Genomic DNA, 22682 nt, shown 5'->3' with positions numbered 1-22682 from the left:
AAGGGTAGTGGACAACTGAAATTACTGGTTGTAATTTTATGCTGTTTCTTCCCGGTTCCTCACTCAATGAAAATCACTTTGCAGTAAGGATAACCATACTTTATATCATAAGGATTATAAGCCAAAGCCTTGAAATACTACCTATATCTTTTCCTATTATAGAGAGGATATGCGGTCCTCTTGTATGAGAAGTATATTTTTTCAACTGAAATTGCTCATGTAAATCTGAAGATTCTTTCATATCGATGTAGAGTGTACTCCAAAGAAAATAGTCTATGACTGTGGAACTAACTTTTCAGAGCAATAAAATTATCTGTTGTCTTTCGTATGTAAGTTTCGTCCTGTGTGATATTTCCTACTCTATGACTGCAATTGTTGTTTTACTGATCACCATCATGGTTTGGCCCAAACCCATTGTTATCAGTGGCTGTTTTGGATATCGACTGGAAACATGGGGTGTACAGATGAAATAAATCGCACAGCTTAGCAGCAAAATCCAATTTCTGTCAATCATTCCGAATAGGCCTACACATACATACAAAGTAATATAATATTATGTAATACATATGTCTAATGATTGCAAGCTGCATGAAACTTAAGTTTAGGTAAACAACTTTTTACTTTGTACTTGAAGTAATCTGTGTTATTGTTTATAAAACTGGTTTTTGCATCGAGCACTGTAATTTCTCAACCAGGTCGTCTGTATGATTTTACAGAACAGATATATATATATATATATATATATATATATATATATATATATATATATATATATATATATATATATATATATATAATCATATTCAGTTCTCTGACTAGATCTATACACAGTGGTGGAGGGACGGGAGGAAGAGAGAGAGAGAGAGAATGTTTCCACCAGTTTCAAAAGAGGAACCAATTCACATATCAATAAAGTTCACTTTTTTCCACAAATCGTCTAGTTTTTGTTAATAGGCGACCAGTAAGAGAGACGAATGACCTAATTCTCTCCACAGAACACTGGAACCAAGTAGTCGAGTTCTGAGTCTCTGCCAGCACACTAGCCCAGAAGTCAGAATCACAAGATTGCAGCGATGGGGGCGCTCTCTAAATGTGAGCTCCGATGTTATTTACCGCCGTTGTGTGTTCAGTGTCTTTTGCGTACCTTAGCGACATTGGCATAGTTACTCACTGCAGCACTTCTAACTCATATCATCCCAGACCTGCAGCTGACCCCATCCTTGCCAAACCAGAGAGGCCAGATCTGTAATGTCGCATATGAGTTACGATTTAAAAGTGCTGGGAAAATTTTGGTTGAATAACGTTTGTCACGGTGTTTGTCTGGAGTATATACTAATTTGAAGTAGGCCAAACAATCCATTTTGTTAGCTAAATTTTGAAGCTGCGTTGGTACTCAAAAGATGGATACCTTGGTAGTTAAGCTTGTGTTCGTTCAAGAAAATGTCACGCGGGGGATTTTGTATAAAGGGAATTTATTCCAATACTGTTCCTTGATTAACATCTAGGGTTGGATGAAGTTTGAGCCTAACTATGAAGGAGCGATGCCAGATCAATGGAGTTTGGTTTATTTCAACTCTTCAGATGACTGGTTTATTTCATTTCGTTGTGTATTTGACTGCTGATACAAGACTAAAGGAGGCTATTAAAAAACCGACGAGGAAAGTTGAGAAAAAAGGTGTCTTGTTCAATCAGGAAAATGCTCCACCCTACAAGTCAGTCATTGACATGTCAACAGTGCGTGACTGCAGCTTCAAACTCGTTCCACCCCACTACACTCTTTTTAACCTAGTACCCTCAGACTTTCATCTCTTCCCCAATATGAAGAACCAGTTAGCTGCAAAGCATTTTGACGATATGGCGTCATATCCGCCCTTCAGGACTTTTGGACGACCGAGATGAAACTTGTTACAAAGCAGGGGTCCAAGCGCTGCAGCACCGCTGGGCAGAAGTGTGTGGACCGCAAGGGGTGCTATTTCGAAAAATAGCATAGAAACTCATTCCAGTAGGACTTCATAGTTAGGCTCAAAACTTTTCATCCAATTCTCGTAATTTTCTTGCAAATGTACAAAAAACGGGGGAGCGTAACTTCAATAGTGTATATTCCTTCAACCATCCATCACTGAACGATTGGCTAGTGGCAGTGGTAAATCACATCAGATGAATTGAGGGACAATGTTTACGGGAGGGGGGGGGGGGGCTTGAAAAATAATGTACATTCCACCGACCTTCTTGACAGCCTTCTTGTTGGTTCTATGACAATTTATATGGCAATTAATTCAACCTGTTCATCTGTGATCTTGGTAGTGATGTTATTTTTCTCGTTTCACATTTGTGTGGCAAAAACAAAAAAGATTGTTTCTTGTTACTGACATTGGCAATCAGGATGTCATTTCCCCTTTTAGTTTTCCTTCATTGTTGCTGACCACCTAGGTACCAGGTAAAACAGTTATAGTGCCATTCTTATGATTTAGGGACTGGACACAAATTACAGGGGGGGTGGGCCGGTGTTTTTGGGGGTGGGTCGCCATTTTTCGCGCAAGCATTTTGAAGGGTCATAAAATTTTGTGCAAGCCTATGGGGGAGGGTCACCTTTTTTCATGCATCAAAGCTGAAATTGCATGTGCACGTTATGGAATACTGAAAAAAGAAAAAATACCTCCTGACACTTTCATTTTCTGCCATTACCATTTTCGGCGCGCCCTTCGGGCGCAAATTTCAGGTATAATAAACAATGTATTGATGATCCAAGCAGCCACATTGATTTAAGTTGTCATGATTTCTACTTATTCAACACTATTGTGCATAACTGTCCCCTATAATGACTCTTTCAATAACAATTTGGGAGATTACTTATTTGACATCATTCTCCCATTGACAATACATTGGGTATAGGTCGGTGTCAAACGTTCATGCCGCTGTATGTACATTTTTTAATTTTTTGAGGACATTGACAGAATACAAACTGTTCAGAATAGTGCATAGTGTCATCAATAACAACTGGAAGCTTCAGGTCGAACAACTTTTGAATAACAATTTAGGATCAGATAACCTATGAGTTATTTGAAGTTTCCTCATAGTTTTCCTTCATGTATAGTGAATCAACATTTTGGTGAAATTCCAAAATCAAATTTCTTGCACAACCATTGACTTGAAACCACTCTAGTCTAATCATGGATATTAATACTAATAATTAGGTGTACATAAATGCACAGGTTTACCAAGTTTTGTATTGGAAAAAAATTATTCATAGTTTCATCATAGACTGCCATGTATAGTGAATGGACATTTCAGTGAAATTCCAAAATCAAATTTCTTGCACACCCATTGTCTTGAAACTACTCTAGTCTAATCATGAACATTAATACCAATAATCAAGTGTACATAAATGCACAGATTTTCCTATTTTTGTATTGGAAAAAAATTATTCATAGTTTCATCATAGACTGCCATGTATAGTAAATCGACATTTAAGTGATATGCAAAAATCAAATTTCTTGCACAACCATTGACTTGAAACCACTCTAGTCTAATCATGAACATTAGTACCAATAATTGAGTGTACATAGATGCACAGATTTACCTATTTTGTATTGGAAAAAAATTATTCATAGGGTTTCACCATAGACTGCCATGTATAGTGAATCAACATTTCGGTGAAATTCCAAAATCAAATTTCTTGCACACACATGGACTTGTAACCACTCTAGTCTAATCAAGAACATAAATATCAATAATCAAGCATACATAAATACACAGATTTGCCAAGTTTTGTATTTAAAAAAAATTATTCATAGTTTCTTCATAGACTACAATGTATAATGGATCCACATTTCACTGAGCGAAATTCCAAAAACAAAGTTATTGTACACAGATGCATGTGTTACCACCCTCTTCTAATCAAGCACAATTATGTCAATTATTCAGGGTCATATATGCACAAATAGTGCATATTTTGAATTCTGAAAATCTTTTGACAGTTTTGTCATAGACTCCCATGTATAGTGGATCAACATTTTATGCGAAATTCCAAAAACAAAGTTATTGTACACAGATGCACATTTTACCACCCTCTTCTAATCAAGCACAATTATGTCAATTATTCTGGGTCCATATATGCACAATAGTGCAAATTTTAATTCTGAAAATCTTTTGACAGTTTTGTCATAGACTCCCATGTATAGTTTTGTCATAGACTCCCATGTATAGTGAATCAACATTTTGACAGAAATTCCAAAATCAAATATCTTGTTCACATGTGCACTCGTAAACAACCCATGCTAATCAAGTATATCTATATCAGTTATTAAACATCTGTATATGAACAGATATAGCTAGTTTTATACTGGAAAATACACGTTCGTAGTTTTCTTATAGTCGACTACATGTATAGTGAATCAACATTATCGATAAAATCTAAAAAATTACATTTTTGTACAGGCATGCACTTTTTACCTGCCACTTCAAGCAAAGTACATTACATGAATAACACACATATGATTTGATATTTTTAGGACAACGCGTTATATCGGCCACATTTGCCTTCCTTTCGGGAGGGCGACTTAAAAAGTATAGCAAGTCAGAAGGGGGTCTTTAACACATTGCGGGTTTTTTTGGGGGGTATTGAGTAACAGGGGAGGGTCACTTATTTTCATGCACGGATAAGGGGGAGGGTCACTACTTTTTGTGCATGAACTTTTGAAGGGTCACTATTTTTTACGCAGCGGTTTTTTCGAAAAACACCGGCCCACCCCCCCCCCTGTAATTTATGTCCAGTCCCTTAGGGTAGTGAGTACTTGGGCCGTGATGGAGTAATTTTGAGGACAACATATACTACTATTCAAATATGGTCTTGAATTTCCTCCTGTCAATTAGGCATTTGATTAACTGGTTATTAAACGAAGCAATGGCATGACAACGGCAAAATATGTCTAGCAACTTTTGTGGAGTTTGAGGCAGGGGTTCTTTATTTATAGTGGAAATTGCTTGAACTCCTTAAATATTCAAATTACAGCAAATTTCTTTTGTTCTCGATGGTAGATGTCTAATATTTAGATGGGCATATTTAGATTTCTACCCTATAGTATCCCTATATACCAAAATCGGACATCCAGCTCTATTGGCTTGCTCAGAATTAGATATGTGCATAATTAATGAGGTACAATATGTGGTGTCATAAGGTGTCCCATCATACCAAATATGAAGGGTGTAGCACTTGTGGTTACTGAGTTGTGGACAAATATATATATTTGAGGTCAAAGGTCATTGAGGTCACGTCACATTTGTCAAAATAATTGTATTGCTAAGTTATTCCTATATACCAAAAATCAGACCTCTAGCTCTATTGGCTCGCTCAAAATTAGATATGCGCATAATTGATGAGGTACAATATGTGGTGTCATAAGGTGTCTTATCATACCAAATATGAAGGATGTAGCACTTGTGGTACTGAGTTGTGGACAAAATTATATATTTGAGGTCAAAGGTCATTGAGGTCACGTCAGATTTTGTCATAATAATTGTATTGCTAAGTTATTCCTATATACCAAAAATCAGACCTCTAACTCTATTGGCTCGCTCAAAATAAGATATGCGCATAATTAATGAGGTACAATATATGGTGTCATAAGGTGTCCTATCATACCAAATATGAAGGGTGTAGCACTTGTGGTTACTGAGTTGTGGACAAATATGTATATTGAGGTCAAAGGTCATTGAGGTCACGTGACGTTTTGTCAAACAAATTATATTGCTAAGTTATCCCTATATACCAAAAATCAGACTCTAGCTCTATTGGCTCGCTCAAAATAAGATATGCGCATAATTAATGGTACAATATGTGGCGTCATAAGGTGTCCCATCATACCAAATATGAAAGGTTTAGCACTTGTGGTTACTGAGTTATGGACAATAATGTATATTTGAGGTCAAAGGTCACCAAGGTCACATGATATTTTGTCAAAATGTCTGAGATATCTGCGTGAACCGATGGACTCACTGATGGACTCACAGGACGGATATGACCCAATCTATAAGCCCCTGGACTTTATCCGTGGGGACAAAAAACTGTGTCACTGCATCCTTTAGGCAATATGAATACGATGAGAAACTAAATTTTTATTTTTCTTGGCCTTATACATGGGAGTCTATGGAGGTGTAAACTAAAAAGTCCTCTAACACGGCCAAATTCGATCGTATTGTGAAACAAATCGACGTGCATCTGTATGGGTTGGGTACTATTCTTGTGCAAAGTTTGAAAGACATTGACCAGGGCATGTCTGAGATATCTGCGTGAACGGACGGACGGACGGACGGCCGACGGACTGACATGACCAAACCTATAACCCCCCAGGACTTCGTCCGTGGTCACTAAAAACAACGCAACGGTTATTACAGCTACACTGGCGGTAGGTTCATATCCAGAGCCCCGTACTGTCTGCCACCGTCGCTTGAAAACAATCTCATAAACCTGGCCATATGGGCAACTGTGTATGTGCAGCTAGCTGGATGCTTGACTTCCCGGAGAAGGCGAGCTGTCACGTTCAAGCTCAGGATTATTTGTCGATCAAATTTCAGTAAATTTACCTTACCTGGATGAAATTTTGTCTATAGGCTGAAATTTCGCCGAAGTTTGACAAAATTGCGTCGATTTTTCAGGTTCATATCCGACATTTTTGAGTTTTGAGTGCAGACAGAAATAAGTTTTGAGGCAACATGGCTGCGACCCCTAGCCCTGCGCACGATGCTATGTGCTACAGCTAACACACAGCATCGTACGCAGGGCTAGCGAGAGAGTTGCCGACATCGACGGTTATTTACGAGAAGTGAGTAAAAGACTGTCATTTTTGGAAGCGATCGAGTAGCTGAGGTAGGCTGGGATACGACTTGGGCCAAGAACGCTGAATTTCGGCAGTAATTTGGCTTTTTACGTCAAGTCCCAAAATGGATTTGAAGTCACCGACCCTACGTACGGGTCTTTGCAGGGCTGTGGTGAGCGGGGCGATTAGCTGTAGCGGAACACACAGCATCGTACGCAGGGCTAGTTGACCCCAACGTGAAAATGTGTTCGCGATCAAATTTTCATATATTTTTTCAGAATTTTCGACAAAATCATTGCTTCTTAAATCTTTTGTAAAATATAAAATACTAAAATAAAAATGCGATGTGCCATGTCTCCAGATTTCTAAAATATCGTTCGTTGACCGTTCGACGGAATACTCATTTCGCAAACTTGTGACGCAGTTGAAATTCAATACTGACGGCCAAATAATCTTAATGAGACGAGATCATTCTAGACATCCCCCAAATTATCCAACCATTCGCGTTAGAGTTCAGCTCGCTATAGAGTATCATAACATTCTTCGGCCTTCGTTTAGATCGACCCTAATCTCTCCCATTTAGGAAATAAATACACAAGCCACCTTGACAAAACTTCGTGCACCATCCAGGACCAAACGCACTGCAAATCTGTCTTGACGTCATCATCTCCTTACATGGTAATCGGCATACCGTATTTTTTAGCAAAGGAGACACAGAATACGTCGGAGTATTCAGTTTCAAAACGTATTACATTGTGTGATGTTGTCAAAAAAAGGTAATGTTACTGCAGTGGTATAAATTACAAAACACAAAAGTTCAAATCAGTTTATTTGGACTGGCTTTACCCAACATTTCATATTGTTTCTTATGCCAGATTTGACCTCGTGCTTACTGGCGACCCCTTTACATGCAAATTTGTGTCAAATGGTGTGTTCTCCTGGAAAAACAAACGTACGATTTCTATATGAAGGAGGCGAAATTTGCCCTCAAAACTCGAAACCACCCCTTTATGGGGTGTACCTAGCTATTTTGAACGAGCTTCTCGAATCTGCAGCTCTATTTCGAAATGATGGTCTGGTTTTCTCAGCTCAAGGATAAGTGTTCTCCATCGCTGTGGGCATTACTATTCTCAACTGGGGGTACAGTTTCCAGTCGTAATGTTTTTCATTGTGTCCGGGATATAAAACCTTTCCTTTTCACTCTTTCACTTTGATTAAGACTAGTCCACATCTTGTCAGCGATTAAACATGTTTCAAGTTTAAATGTTAAATTCTGGTCTCGAGCCCTCCTGTTCAACCAAACTGAAATTACCCCTCCCACTTTGGCTCGTCCAGTGGGTGTAGCAAGGGTCGTGCCATCGCCTAGGAAACGGAGGTGCATTAATTGTTGCATTTCGATGCACATTTTGATTATATTCAGAAGATTTTGTGGCAAAAACTCAGATAGAGAAGCATTAATATTCACATCTCACTTATTCAAGACTGGCTGAGAGCAGCACTTCCATTCAGTTAACATCATTACGCCATTTATTATGCCAAGAAAGATGAAGCCAAGACATTTTGCCCTCTATGGTCTCAGCCAGAAATGGTTATACCTTACAGAGTTTTTTCCCACGGAATGAAAACAAATGTACTTGGGCTGAGGCCCAAGTACAATAAACGCATGTATTTTTGGAACATTCATAACCCAAATCTAGTTAACGCATAAAAAACTCATCATGACCAGGGAGTTTGTGTGCTACCTCCACGATATGAAATATTATAAGTTGCCATCAATCAAAAGCTCCACATACGTAGTCAATAATATGTTCCGAAACAAGGATTTGTTTCTATTCGAAACTGGTTTCCTTGTCGGTGAAACAAACTGTAATTTATATTATTGTTATTTTAATCCATAATTAGACAAATGTAAACATAATCGAAGCGTCATTTCAAGATCTATTAACCCTCACACATTTTAACGTTTATTTGCCGTGTTCGATCTTTTGGGTCGCTTTTCTCTCTTTACAACATGGCTGAGGTGTGGATTGCAAGCACCGGGTTGTCGTTGGAAGGAACGTAGATGTATGCGTTGCCATCCCAACCCACCGTGACAGTGGTCATGCCACCATCTTTGTTGGTGCAGCTTTTGGAAGTGTAGTCTGATGTGTACAAGTTGCAGTACGTGCCGGCGGGGAGACCTGTGTAGATCGTATCGGAGAGGTCCCAACTGTCTCCGTTGATGGCAATAAAGCCAACATTTCCACGGGAGAAGGCGATTTGATTGCTGCCGTTGTCCCACCAGTTCTCCACCGAGGTACCGGCTGCGAGCTTACGGAAATTCACCATCTCTGATATTTGTCTCCATCGATGTTCGCACACCCAGTCTCCGTCGAAACATTCCACATCTTTTATAGACCCGTCGCCGTTTGCTGGGGGACCAGCGTCACTATCATAAAACGAGTAGCTACTCATGACTTTGCTCACACCGTAAGGCCAGGCCAACATGAAGGCGTTGGCCATTTTGTACTGCTTGGGCTCCTTGTGTGAGAGAATGTTGCCACCACCACCATGTCGCGCTGGTTGTCATGGTTATCGATGAATACAAGGGCACTGCCGCTAGCCAGGAGGCCCCACGCCTGACCAAAACTGCTCAACCATTTCAGCTGGTTTTGCCATGGAAACAGTTTCCCAACTCAATACCATACTTGAATTCGGTTACATAGCCTATGTAGGTGTAGTCAGTAGCTTTGACTGCTTCTCCACCCTGGTCAATGACTTCTAGGTAGATGAAAGCACGAGCTCCTGACCCGAAAGTATCCGATGGCAAGTTGTTCAGGCTGCTGAACATGCTATCCACGTCACCGGGCCACATGTGTTTACAGGCGTCCACGCGGAAACCAGCCACGCCCATGTCGATCAAGGTGTTCATGTATTCTACGATTTTACCTTGGACCCAGCTGCTACTGTGGTCCAAATCAACAAGGCCTGTCAGCCTGCAGTTGCGCACCTCGTTGGCGTCGTTGTAGTTCTCGATGTTCTTGTCGCAGCGCCAGTCGTTGAAGTCGTAACTGCTGTACGGTACGCCAGGGAACGAACGGGCACCGGTGTCAAACCAACTACCGGCAGTACCGTAATCTGCCGAAAGTAAAACAAAGGAAAGGAGTTCATAAGCTTATAGCAATCCAAAGTCTGCAAATCGAACATGTCGGCACATTTTTTTTCATATTCAAAATTCAAAAACCACAAACTGATGAAGGCCAAGGTACAAAACACGAGGCGATTTAGAGGTAAAATCGAGAAAGGAACATGTAGGGGCGTGTGTAGTCTCAAAACCAGATGTGACGTCAGGTATTTCGAAAAGAATGAGCACACCCTACGATGATTTTGAATAAAGAGAGAAACTTCTAACCAGGGTTTTTGATCAAATGATTTCACCTGACAATATAATTGAAATCACTTGAAGAGTTAACATCAGATGTGCCCGACACTGTCACCTTCGCGAAAGGACATGCCCCGGGAGTTCGTGATAAATGCGCCAGCGATCAGGTATGAAAGACCCACTTTACTGAAGTTTTTTAGCTCAAAACAGAAAGAGAGTTGCCGATTTCGCTCGAGTTATTCGCCTTTACTGTTCATTACACAGAGAAATGATATCAGATTAAAGTTCCAAATGACAGCAACTATTCGCTGAAATTAAGTCATCACCTGACCTGTTCAGCGGAAGCGAACTGTCCCCATATTAATTTAGTGGAATATAAATAATAGAGTCAAATCACGCCATTTCTCCAACACTTGCCATAGATAAAGCGATGACGCCCCAAGAAAATTTTGAGATTTCGCCTAGGGCGAAAATAGTTCATAATTTCACAGAAACAAAGCCTTGGGACATTCAGGATTACCTTAGCTTTGCAACAGAAAACCATTTACACGTGTATTGACTAGGTGTATAGGCTACGGCTATGTTTTGCAATGATAGACAATTCAACCTAAAAAAGAAACGATTTTGTTTTCTCTAATGAAATAGTGAATATTACGCATTTCCGTTTGTCACTTCAATCATGTATGTATGTATGTATGTATGTATGTATGTATGTATGTATGTATGTATGTATGTATGTATGTATGGATGGATGGATGGATGGATGGATGGATGGATGGATGGATGTAGGTATGTGATATCCGACCAAGAATTCCCTTCTGCAGAAATACTGACTGTGAAAAAACAGAGAATCTTGGCATGCTCACCGTGGTCTCGCAAGAGATGACTCAAAACGACTCGTCTAATTCCACAACACTATGACACCTGCAAAAATTCACTTACCTGTGCCACCTCCGGTCATGTGATTGATGACGGCGTCGACGTAGATGCGCACACCGACAGCGTTGCATCTTTGCACCATGCTGCGGAGTTCGTCTTCGCTGCCGCTTCGACTGGTTAGCTTGTAACTGACCGGTTGGTAACGCTCCCACCAGGGGCGCCATGGACTCCAAACTGTGGGGTGCTCGTGCGGTGGGGAGATTTGCACAGCACCGTAACCGGCGCCGGAAAGGAAACTGTGTGTATGTCAAACAATTATTTTTGTTAGAGAAAAAATATAATATGCCATACACATAGATGCAGAAGGTACTTTTGACTTGAGGAACCTCGCATACAAAAGTACTAACTGCTTAAAATTTGTACGCAAACAGGAAGCCTAAGCTTCTGTTCGGTTTGGCCAAGCGAGAGGTCAACAGGACACTATGGTCCAATATCGCCAATTCAGTCTGAATTTCATTCATGGGATTAGCATTATCGTTTTACCATATAGGGTATCACTTCATAGACTACCGTTACAATACTCTACTTATAGATGACCCTGTTTCATCATCATCATCATCATCATCAGTTTATTGAAAACCAAAGATTTGAATATTGAAATGTCTGATTCACTTGTTATCGGACTAGAAACCATTGCAACTCACTTTTCACATTCTGAGGCTATGTCATTCCACTTCCATCCAAACAGTTGGACGATAGCTTGTCGGTTGTCAGCCATGTTGGTATTCCACTGCGCAGTTGCACAGTGCACCACAGACAGACAAACCAGAGTGAAAATCAACGCCATTCTGAAAGAGTGTCAAGTGAAGATCGAAGAAAAGGATTAACAGAAAAGATCCAGCAAAGTTAGGAGAAATTACTGTTATGTCAACAAGTCGCTCTTTGCAAGCAGGAGAGTCACCATGTGTTCAATCCAACGTTCTGCCGGCATATCAGTGATTTCAGAAGTTAAAGTAAAGAAGCTGGAAACTCCACAGGCTAATTAGACATTATTTGTGTTGATGTTTCCAGTTATGATCAAAAATTAATTATGAATATTGATAAATTATTAATATGAATGCTACAGAATAATAAAATCTTGCTTTTTGCGAACAATGTCGCCCATTGTGTGTAAATACCTTCTGGAAACACCATTGTTGTTATGATTATTAATGAATTATGATTATGTTTGATAAAATCATGTTTACACATTGTAATCTACTCATGTTAACAACCCTCTGGAAACCCTCATTTAGTTCACAATCTATGCCAAAATATACAAGTGACACCATGACCCATATTCAGTCTACGGCGAAAGTTACTACACAGTGTATACAATATACATAACTGGAAATATCAGTACAAATAATGTCTAATTAGGCTGTGGAAACTCGCGAAATTAATGCTTTACAGCCATAGCTAATCATGTAGGTCGACATCTGAAAAATTAATGAAATTCGACATTTTCTCCAACGATGTGAAAGAAACGAAAAAGACAACTTGAAAATTTAAACTAAAAAGAAACATGTCCGTAATTCACTTACAATCTTGAAGTGCTGTGACGATATGCTAATAAATAGATTTTCTTCTCTGTTTGCCTACAGTATGATGAAATATAAAGTAAACATGAATGCGTTGTGTGGTTTCTGGTCTGGACTAAAATTCAGTTGCCAACGATACATTGAGCATTTCACATATATGGACGGTGTTGACAAGTATATAGAGGAGGATGGGTTTTTTCAGCAGAAAAAAAGAAGTCAGCGTATTTTACAAACAGAAAAAATGCCGGAAAGGCAAGAAAAGTTACAGCTACAATGGACAACGTTAATAAGAAACTTACATTCACCAAACTCGTCTTGCTATCTACTACAGACTTCCACACCAACGGTCTCTTTGGACTTGACGCTCCTGGTGAACTGTGCATCGCGTGACTTCACCATTTATACGTCTTTGATGTTGAGACTTCCGTTCTGTATTTGCTCCACCTGGGTTTGTTCTCATTAGGGGTATTTTAGGGGGTGTACACTCCTATTACTTTTAGCCAGTCACCTGAGGAATATCTGGAACGATTACAAACCACCCTCACATCTTCAGTTGCAGCCCCCCCCCGGCAGGTGCGCGCTATCATATTTTCCCGAGGAGATTACGAAAATCTTCAAACAAAAACATACCAAGAACTGTCGTAAATGGGGATAGATGGTTATGAAATGACGATTAATATCGACACACATTATGTGAACCAACTTTAATGATTAGACTAAGCTGGTTCACACAACATGTGTCAATGAAAACCATGTGTGAACCTTTTACGTAAAAGTAGCAGATTTCATTTATATTTTCCGCTGTTCTTCAGATATAACTGTAATCGGCTGGTGAGGCTTGCAGAAATTTACTGTCATCTAAAATTGTGTATTTTCTTACTTGATATACCAACGAATCCCGTGCTTCTCTGCATAAGTAATGGCAACATCGCTAAGAAGCACGGAAGTTATTTTGTTTTTCGAAAGAAATAGAGTAAATCCTTATATCGAGTGCATAATAATTCAAAATTTTAATACCCTTCCCCGGAAACTCGCAGATGATTTTAACAAATCTTTCAAATGTTTCAGAAAGAAATGTGTGAAAAATTATCGTCATCTTTGTTTGAAACATAAGTCCTGTCCCATCATGTCCAGTCTCTGATAATCTTTCCAAATGTATAACACGGCAACACCTGTTGCGTAATGTTCATACCACTTTGAGGAGTCAACGTTGCCAATAAACGTTTCAGAAATACCATGTTTCGATAGGAGGCCAATAAGATTAAAAAAGCCGGGATTGACGCGATGAACTGCGGCATCATAGCAAAGGCGAACTAGCACATTTTTGTTGAAATGTCTGTTTTGTGTAAAAAAAAAAAATAGGTAAACAGCATTGCTAGCTAGAAAATAGAACACGACTCCTTGATATCGAGGGGGTGCAATGGCCTGGCAGAATTCTCTATTTTATTATAATTCGATGCAGACATTGCAAAAAAAATGTTACAATTTACAAAAATATGCCAGAACAGCCACTCTTTACTATAGTATTACTGGTAGAGAAGCGCAACGTAAAGAGGAAAAAACATACAGAAACAGAAAACAACAACAACAACAACAAAACTGAATATGAAGAGACTTCAGCCCACAAGATCCGAATAAAGTAGTGTACTCATTTTATATCATCCTGGAAAGCTATCAGCTTTGAACAACTTTTTATCCGGCTACGTGCCCGGGCCCCAGCGAAAGGGGATTTTTTCCTTAGTATGCTTCAACTGGCACACGCTGTCAAGCTTCAATGAAGTCTACGTAACGTATATAGCCCAAGGTCCCGGCCTACTAGTATGCTCAGCTGAAACAGTATCAACTACAAGTGATAGAACTGCCCTATTTGAAGACTGCCAACTTTGGGGAGGAGGCCCTTCGGTATCTCCAGTATTCCATGAACAACGTACTTGCAAACACCAGTTAAAACTTCAGTACAATTGCCTGTCTGAGCCGTAACGACGATTTGCTACGACTTGGTGAATTGAGAGCTGCTCGGACCCTGGAACGTCAACTAATTGATTGAGGATATAATACAAAGCCATGCGCTAACACAGTTATCTTCTAGTCAGTGATTATTTCCAATATAACACTGCAAACGTAGATATAACGTTACCAATATTTCTTCATCTGTTTTTAAAGAATCCTATAGTCGAACACTGAACCCTTTCTTCTGTCTTTTAGAAATTAGAAATAGACTTTTCCAGTTCTAGATGAGACGTAGCTCATTGGCAAGAGAAATAAGCGGTAATCTAAATATCATAATAAATAATGAGAAGGTCTTCCATGTTAACCTTTTCGACAATCTTTTCTGTATGAGTAGTGAAACATCGGTTATAAGAACAACCCCTAAATACATTACAGATCTTTATAGTGTCATTGTGGCGTTTTACATGTAAAGGGTCTTTGGAACGCAGCTGGTGCTTGGTCCGGTAATCCAAATAACACTACATATTCCACATGGAATGACAAGCCTAAGGTATGCAGTAACTTAATCATTCTGGTGTACTTTTTCTGTTCTTTTTGTCTCCTAGACACATTTGTCAACTTTTCATGTAAATTTTGGTGTTTTACCTATACACACCCAGAATCCGATTCGAGTGAATTCGGGTATATATGTTATAATCGACGATTTCAGGTTGGCCCTAAACATACACAGCTACAAAGCTTACAGTCGCATCTATACATACCTCACCTATACTTTGCAACTTTTAGGTCACTGCCACCGGTCTCGTATGCCTTCCGAACCGTAACGGAAGAACATTATGTCGTGCCGGTAGGGGGTACACTTTTGCCATTACTTTATAGTTTTGGCTATACCAATGAATTTGTAGATCTGGGGCTATGCTGGACACTCGGACACATTATCAGTAATAATCTTAGAGTATGACGTCACGAAATTCGCTGCTATTCACAAAGTTGTACTGTAATATGGTATATTGACGAGTGCAAGAACGTGGTCTTGATATTTCAGTTTATTCATTCAGACCATTGTACCGTGGGTGGAAGGGGATTATGTAGACTGTCGACAGTCCCTTGTACCTCATTTGTCACGGTCCATTACTGATGTAGTCTCTCCACTCGCGTTATGTTGACTGGGTAGGTTGTAAAGGTGTAGTTTATGCTACGTTCCGATGTTCTGACCGTAGGTGAGGCTACGTGACAGTACGTCGGAACGTAGCATAAACTCACAGCATAATCTACACTTTTACAAACTACCCAGTCAACATAACGCCTTTGAGTTTCTCGCAAATTTGGCAATGGGGGATTCGCGAACGCACTACAGCGATAATGCTGCGGCATTCCCAGGTCGCGCCTTTAGAGCGACGCTTGCGAATCCCCCCCCCCCCCGCCCCCCGCCAATAATAGACGGAAAACTCACGCAGGACTGTCGACAGTCTAAGGATTATGATTTACCGAGAATACAGACATTGGGTCGAAGTAGATATTATTATTTTGCCAACATGCGCGCCATGCATGTCAGGTTTGCATCAGCATGCAACATCTTTTATGTACCTCAGTGCATAATCACAGATTTTATACCTTGTCCTGTCATTTATCATACAGATGTGACAAGTCATACTACCCATAATCCCATGCGAAGTCTTCTTTTCGGGTGCATATTACTTTTAGGCAATGTATGCCCACAGTGTATTACGTTTTCACGAGATTTTTCATTCGGTATGAAATTGGTTCTATACCTTCAAGCAGTCAATTTATTTTGATTAGAAATACAAATTAAACCTTAGACTTGCTCCAAGTCTGTGGGTATACAAGCATCAATACATATAATAAATTGAAGGACTTAACATCAGCTGACTGTCGCACTAATGGTAAGCTGTTGATCGTGGGATGAACACCTTGGCGTTTAGCAAGCCAGTAACTCAGCTGCCAAGAAAAGCCAGGCGACTGCGCCAGTCTAATTAAAGCTGTAAATTTTGCATGGCCACATATACACATTGATTCAACGTTTTCCGGTAAAGATAAGAATATTATTCTGTGTTATTTTTTCAACCCAACTCAAAGATAATATGGACATGCATAATTCAGTGTGCATATGACTATTTCGAGTCCTGGAACAGAGAGGGAACAAAGCGTTTCCCCGTTCAAGATTTGTGCTTTAGCGGTTAAAGCACGTAACACAAGCTAGAACTGAGACAACAATTTACGCAATTCAGCGAAGCTTTCACTTGTGCTGGGCCCTATCGGAAAGGTGGGTGTTAGTTGCGGGGAACGGACATTTGGACGAGAGGAACACACCTCCCCTTCCATTTGGGTTTCAGCTTGACCCGAAAAAAATGAGGATGACTACGATGTATCGTAACACCATTTGAAATCAGCTGTGTCGATAAAGACGGCCTTGTAGTGCAGATCTGGGTAGCAGCTGCAATGCAGTTATCGCTTTCCACGGAGCTTTAGTGAACATCTTCGGAAAAGCATATGAGGACCATAATCGTTATGAAACGAAACAGCGGTTGTCGTTGGATCGAGTAATATATACTCTCTTTCTGGCAGGGACATTCTGAATTGTGTAGAAAGTCGACCAAATGTCCCAACTATGGTATTATCTTTATGATAATCATTTTTATTTATATCATTTTATGGCAATAAGGGATCGTTTGTACGGTTGGATGGAAAACTGGGAAAAGCTGTGTCTGGAAGTATCTTAATCCTTAGTAGTGGTGAACAGCTATTGTTGACAACAGACGCCAAACTAGTGGCTTAATGAAGCCACAATTTGTTTTCGTATCTGTTATTTGTATTCCATTACCTTGTGATCTCAACGCTAATTTCATATTTACTGAGGCCGAGTGTTGTATTCCATTACCTTGCATTTATATCATGGCATGGCGAGTCACAGTACGAGATCTCAGTCGTATACCCTTAATACGCCACATTCAAATGCGATTAATTATTATCTAAACCGCAAAAATCAATGCAAAGTGATCCTGCTAGAGGGCGCTATATACACATCAACGACACCAACGAAATATGGTTTGTCCCCTGTGAACTACAGGTGCAGCCAACGAACAATGCACTTTTAAAGGGGTCCTTACTATGATAAGATATATTGTACATGACAAGTAATGTGAACTGACTTATTTTAAGTCAAGAGGGTAATTAATTAGCTGTTCATAATTTGCCCTCCCACTGAAAATTTTTTGACTTACCCTGCCGCACTCAAACTTCATTTTTACCCGCTCCCCACATATTTTTGCCTGTTTCCCCTCCCCACTGTGAATGTTTGAAGCTCCCTGCCCTGTGGCGAAAAAAACTTGCCGATTTCCCCTGCCCTGGAAAAAATTCCCCTCAAAATTTTGTCATTCCATTTCCCCTGCAGACATGAAGCTACCCTACCCTGTGATAAAAAAAAAACTGTCGATTTTCCCCTACCCTGAGAAAAAATTTCCCCTGAAAATTAACATTCCCATGCAGACACATACTTCAGTGGCCTTCTATTCGGTTTCCATCGCGCATTACATAGAGTGAGATGTGGGTTAAATCGATAGGCTAAGTAGTCTGGGTAACCTGTAAAAGGTATAAGTACTTGCCCTGTGTCCCCATCCCCGGAACAACCATGGCTGAAATTCCCCTGTCCCCGTTTTAAAAGTAGCTTCCCCTCTCCTCATTTTTCTCCGAGCCCTGTCCCCAGGACAATCAACCAATATCTGCCCTGCCCGACAAAAAAAACTAAAATTTGCTCCCCTGCCACCTAAAAATATGTCCCCTGCCCTAGCAAAATTAAAATTTCCCCTGCCCTCAAAAATTGCTTCCGGAATAGCTTTTTCGATGAATAGCTCCGTTGGCTGCACCTGGAACTAGACAGTATGTCTGCATGCAAGTGAATTTGTCAGTGCTGCTCAGGAAATCCGTCGCTCGAGGGCGCTGCTTTCACTCTCCCCACCCCAATGGCCCCACCCCGAGATATTTCCCGCCCAGCCAACTGTCCAAGAGGTGTTTCGCAGCCAGTGTCACACAACTCAAATAGTTTTAACTGATGAATAGTACGTTGCATCTTCCAGTAAATTTCCTTTGCACGCCGTACACGGTGTTTTCATATTGTCGTCGTTTGTTCCTTTCAATAAAGAAGGTTATAAACCCATAAAAAACAGCATTGTTGGTGGGAGAATAACACCTGCTCTACTGAAATACAAATCAGCCAAGAATGTCAAAGAATTTTTTTCAAAGCGATCAACAATACCACCTGATGGCGATTATGAGGCGAGTTTGAATGGCAGTCGTTTTGTAAACATTCAAACGTTCAGAAAAAGGTTGCACATGGGCTCGGTGAGGCATTAGATATTCATCAAAATGTAATATTCGGCACAAACTGTTCAACGATGTAGTAACTAAAATTGCAAATACAGTGTAGCGCGTTTTACAAGATTAGAGGATGATAATAACTAAAATGTGGAGTCTTCAGCGAATACATGTATGGAATTGCGACATATTTTACGGTGACATTAACCTTCAGCAAGTGAGCAGAGAAAATAGTATTGTCACTAGATTTTACAACAAAGCAGCGATTTTCGCGATAATTCCACTACAGCGTGGTCAGGAAAAACAGTTGAGAATGCTTCACTGCCGTGTATTCACAAAAATTCGTTTTAACTCAGTCTTGGACCGAGTTTATGTAACACTTCAAGGAATTAGATACATAGATACATACATACATACATACATACATACATACATAAATACATACATAGATACATACATACATACATACATACATACATACATACATACATACATACATACATACATACATACATACATACATACATACATACATACACACACACACACACACACACACATACATACATACATACATACATACATACATACATACATATATACATCATAGATACATACATACATACATACATACACACACACACGCATAGCCTACATACATACAATACATACATACATACATACATACAACATACTACATACATACATACATACATACATACATACATACATACATACATACATACATACATACATACATACATACATACATACATACATACATACATACATACATACATACATACATACATACATACATACATACACACACACACACACACACACACACACGCATACATACATACATACATACATACATACATACATACATACATACATACATATATATACATCATAGATACATAGATACATACATACATACACACACACACGCATAGCCTACATACATACATACATACATACATACATACATACATACATACATACTACATACATACATACATACATACATACATACATACATACATACATACATACATACATATACATACATACATACATACATACATACATACATACATACATACATACATACATACATACATACATACATACATACATACATACATACATACATACACACATACATACATACATACATACATACATACATACATGTATACATGTCGCTTTGTAAAGCAGGGCGGCACGACCTTTTGGCGAATTTGCGTAGTGCACGAGCACAGAGCATGATATCCATATGCGACACTTTGTTTTTTTATGAAACAACGATCAGACGAAGGCTGTTCTGTGTACTTAATAGGTGTAAATTGATAAGGGATAAGGGATGTCTGAAATTACGATTTGCTGATATGATATGCCCGTGTTTGTCACGCTTGTTCCCCGCCACATAGCGTCTGTCCAGAGTACAGAAATTGCATGAACGAGTTCGTACTATTATACTTGAAAATACACGATTGGATTGATTCATTGATAATTTCATGTCAGAACATGAACGCTAACCGAAGGCTAGGTAGTGTGTATATCGTTATCGTAACCCGCCATGTCTCAAGCAAAGGAGGAGATACTAAGACACTGAATGCACTAAGAATCCCAACTGAGCATGCTTTGATTTGAGAAACTTACTAGAAAGACTTCTTTGCGAAAATTGAAATTTTTTCATTGTACTTATCCGTCGATAAATCTGCTATAATCCTAATATATTTTTTATAAAACGTTTTACTGGAACGGGTCAAACGCTTCGTGGCCTTGTTGTAAGGTACAAGTATGGTACACTTTTAGAGTATTATTTTCTTTGTTTATTCCTTAAGGGAAAGGTCGATTGAACTAGGGAAAAGGTCGATTGAACTTATGAACGATGTCATATTTCAGTTCTATAGCGTGCCATCGATTTGCAAGTAATGGGAACAAAGCATATGGTCCGACTAGCAAAGATAGTGATATACTGTGATAAATGCACCGCTATCAGCATTTTGTAATTAGGTTCTAACGCCCAAGGATAATTAATGAGATGGAGAACTTTCTCGTAACGTGGACTGGGATCATCAGGTATACGCCCGAAAAATCTGAAGTTTCGTGTTAAATGGTGCGAAAGCATGTTGATCAGGTTCAAACATGCGTCTGAAATTAACCTCATGATCTTTGCTGGTTTGATGCAAGACGATGCTGGCCATTGGCATGGAAATCTATTTATTTGAATAGAAGTGGTTTGAGTTGCAAGAGAGTAGGATGTTGTGAAAGCGCTCTTGTAGCTGTTTTTCGTGACAATCCAAACGATTAGAAACGTCAGCATATTTTCTTGATTTGGAACACACTGCCGTCCTTTAGCAGATAATATATCTCGTGATACGATATCATAACAGCCAACAATAAATCTCTAAGGCGCTTTAAATAAAATCATTTGTTTGCCGTCCTCATGCTACTAAGTTTTCAGAGAAAATTAAGAAAACAAGCACAATGTTAACACTATTACAAAAAATATTGTTTTTCCAAAAGAAACCAAATAAAAGATTAGCTTATTTCAATACGCTTGTGTTTTGTCTGTGTCAGTTCTTTTCCCTGGCTGGCTGGTAGATGTTTCAAAAACTCCAATGACGGCAAATAAAAGACAAACAACCCTTGCCGAGATAAAATCAAATTAAATATTTCATTTTCAATGGCGACGAGTTGGTCACCTTTTCCTTCAAATAATACGATTGGAACTAATTTCGAATAATTGGTTCATCATATTTTTCAAATTTCTCAAGAATGTTAGGTGCCCTATAGCTGAATGTTGCAATAATACAGATTACTCATAAAGCAGGTGTGTAACTTGACAAGAAAAGCAGATGAGCCTTTATTTGCAGATTAAAACGATCTTACTTAACTATCCAATTATCCCAAATTATTTCCAATCGTGTTAAATGGAGACGTTTCTTGATCATTCGATTAAAACATGGTTCCTACTTCCATTACTCTGGCCCTGCATGCCAACAAAACATCTAGTCAAAATAGCTTGAAATCTGCATTCTGAAATATTGAATATTGACTTCAAGTGCATGAAATCAAAAGTCCTCAGATTGTACTCAAAGTGGATGGTGGCAGCTGCAGAATGGTGCCTGGTCAGTTTTATTACGAACGCGTAAAGTTGTAGGTCCACCTCGGTAACCTTTGAGTAATACGAAACTCATTTCTATATAGAACAAACAATTTTCAGCAGATGCGTCCTACCTTGCATGACATCTAGTGCTAAATCCGACAAGACAAAGACTTTAAATTTCGCTAGGGTGAACATCTAGGGTCGTCTTTTTTCTCTTCATATGAAAGCAGGTACAGAAAACCAGCTGGTCGACCGCGTTAGTTTCCCGCCGCATATAGTAATTGAAACCCTACATCAAACGCATGTAAGTCATAAAAGTTTACTTTCAGCGAATTTGGTTCTGGTTGCATGAAAATAATCAAGAGTTATCTTCATATGTAACTTTATGGTACGCCCATAGACATTTCCAAAACACTCACAGCATTCTCACACCGCTATCCTTTCGCTGAGCCCCACTTAATGTATAAAACGACAGCCAGTAAGTCACATCTGTACAGAAGTTCCTGCAGCCGGAACTGGACGAGATTCTCTTGTACAACTAGAGGTAGGAATGTTACAATATTGTCGCTCAGAATTTGTATATACTAAAATGCGCGGCTTTGGTCCGACCGAGAAACTGCCAGGTGCTAATTACTGAAGCTGGG

At 39.4% G+C, this 22682-nt stretch overlaps 1 pseudogene; it reads right to left on the bottom strand.

Annotated features, from left to right (window-relative positions):
• Window positions 1-8685: 8685 nt before the first annotated feature.
• On the bottom strand, window positions 8686-12998 carry LOC139140023 (alpha-amylase 1-like; annotated as a pseudogene).
• Between the last annotated feature and the right edge of the window lie 9684 nt (window positions 12999-22682).

Source organism: Ptychodera flava, chromosome 9 (genome assembly GCF_041260155.1).
Source record: "Ptychodera flava strain L36383 chromosome 9, AS_Pfla_20210202, whole genome shotgun sequence".
Lineage (NCBI taxonomy): Eukaryota > Metazoa > Hemichordata > Enteropneusta > Ptychoderidae > Ptychodera > Ptychodera flava.
The sequence above is the reverse complement of the archived record's forward strand: the minus strand, read 5'-3'. Positions and strand labels throughout refer to the sequence as shown.